Genomic DNA, 279 nt, shown 5'->3' with positions numbered 1-279 from the left:
GAAAGCACAACAACATAGTAGGCAAGGGCGGTCGGGAAACCCACTTGAACGTTGTATATACCTTCTTAGATGATATTTGGTTTTCCACTTGGCTCGCCCAAGAGTGGTCTCGAACTCGCGACATCCTACTACCGCATACGCCCTTTACGAGCGTAGCTAGCGAACCCGCCGAGTATTTACTAGTTGTTGACTCATTATGTTCATCAAGTTGTCCTTATATTCTGGTATAAGAAAACTCTGGTCTTCAATATTGCTACAACGAACACGTGTTTTACAGCT

This window comes from Bombus impatiens, unplaced genomic scaffold (genome assembly GCF_000188095.3).
Source record: "Bombus impatiens unplaced genomic scaffold, BIMP_2.2 scf_3279, whole genome shotgun sequence".
Classification (NCBI taxonomy): Eukaryota; Metazoa; Arthropoda; class Insecta; order Hymenoptera; family Apidae; genus Bombus; species Bombus impatiens.
This window is presented reverse-complemented; position numbering follows the sequence as displayed.